Raw genomic sequence first — 1,977 nt, 5'->3', positions numbered from 1 at the left:
ACTTTGGTCTTAAGAGCCTAGGACAAAGGCAGCCACCAGGGTGGAGCCCAGCCTCTCATGGCTTCTGGCAGAGTTGAGCAGCAAGCACCCTCCAAGCTGATGTGTCAGGGTTGATGGGAGGTGTGGGAATGGAGGGTGGTGGTGGTGCCTAAAGCTGGCTATGGCAGGCCATGTCATCCTTGGCTACCTTCCTGGGTTCATTTTCATAACAACATTCTTGCACTGATCACTTGAGGTTACTCCTCTGTATGTCCTTGTGAAATGACTTTGGCCTCTTGGAACTGTGACTTACTCATCGTGAAGAGATGGGGTGGAGGAGATTAGATGACAAATCATGTTTCACTCAGTTGACAGAATACTACTCAGGCATTAAAAATGATAAAGTAGATCTAAGAATTCTGATGTGGAAGATAGTGGGAAAATAGGCTGTGTAGTAGAATTTATCGTTTGATTACATCTTCGTAAGATAAAATTCAAACATATGGAAGTGTGTGCGTAGAAAAAGTATCTAGGTATTGAGGCACCAGAGTGTTAACAGGTCTTGACAGGGATGGTGGGGGAAGGGGACTGTAGTTCTGTGACACCAGTGTCGGGAACCCATGTCCCTCTGTTTTCCTGTTCATGAAGATGGCCTGCTTCCCTGGGACTAGGCAGACACCCAGCCAGTTTTCTCTGATTCAGAGCAGGAGCGCTGGATCATTTCCATGCCCATCAGGGAGCTGGAAGTTTGAAGGAGGTTATACTCTCAGCAGGGCGGCCCTGAAAGGCATTGGTGACAGTATACGGTTCCATTTTACCTGTGAGGGAGCAGACCTAAAGGGACAGGGGGACCTTCTGGCTCTGGGATGCAGGCACTTTCTTTTTCCCTCTTCACAGTTATTTGACTCCTGTGAGCATGGCAAAGAAGGTCATCAGGTTGATTGCTCACATGAAAATTTCTCCATCAGCTGTTAAGATTATCATCCCCAATCCTAGGAAAGGAAAGACAGGTTTGCACCTGTTTCATCAAACTTAATATCCTTTAATGGAACAGTTCCTTAAAATGAAGCTGCCACTTTTCTACAATTAACGAAATTACTGTAAATCTTGCGATAAGTCGGAAAACCAGAACGTGATGTTTTTAGCCAGGCAGCTCTCAGTTAACTGCACTAACAGAGGTGATTTACATGCCTATTTCTGAGTGTGCAGGGAAGTTTTGTTTGGTTTTTCAGAATTAGTGGAGGTGTGCATAAATTGGATGCCAGATTCTGGGGTCCTGGAGTGGGAAGATGAGGGAAGCAGGAGTTGGATGGGAGGTCTCCTGCCCCAGTCAGGCCCCCAGGACTTCTTGGCCTTGCCATAGTGGTCGAAACTTGTGACTTTGGGGTAAAATCCAGACTCGCTCGCCTTTTCAGGGTCTAGGCCTGTTTTCCTAAACCCCCTTCCCCAGTTTGGGATAGCCGAACCCTGTCTCAGTTTTTGTCACAGTGCACCTAGATGCCCAGGTGTTGGCTCAGAGTAAGCTCTTCCCTGCCGGTAGTTCTCACCTGCAGAGAACGTGGGAGGAAACAGTTTTATCGGGGGGGGGGGGCACCCACATTCCCTAGGCCTGAGTTCAAGTTTGTTGTACTAGGGCCCTGAGCCTCTCTTTCTTTTTCAGGTGGGACCCTCTGTGGGACCAGCCGCAGGATGCTCCGGGGGTGTGGATGACCAGCTAGCCAGGCCCGGATGCCGCCGCCCCGCTAGGACCCCTCCTCGAGGGCGGCCTGGGGGCCGGCACCCTCGACTTCTGACTCAGGGACCCTGCCGGCCCCTCGCCTACCAGGCCGCCAGGGGCCGGTGGCGGCCAGGGAGTGAGCTGGCCAAGCCCGCCGGGCGCGCTGCCACGGCCCAGGGGCCCGGGGGAAGGGGCTCACAGGCTGGAAACACTTTTGCCCAGAGGCTCGGAAAAATGACCAGCCTGTTCCGGCGGAGCAGCGGCGGCGGCGGCGGCGGGGG

Source organism: Condylura cristata, unplaced genomic scaffold, assembly GCF_000260355.1.
Source record: "Condylura cristata isolate star-nosed mole 26May11 unplaced genomic scaffold, ConCri1.0 scaffold00017, whole genome shotgun sequence".
Taxonomy (NCBI): Eukaryota; Metazoa; Chordata; class Mammalia; order Eulipotyphla; family Talpidae; genus Condylura; species Condylura cristata.
The sequence above is the reverse complement of the archived record's forward strand: the minus strand, read 5'-3'. Positions refer to the sequence as shown.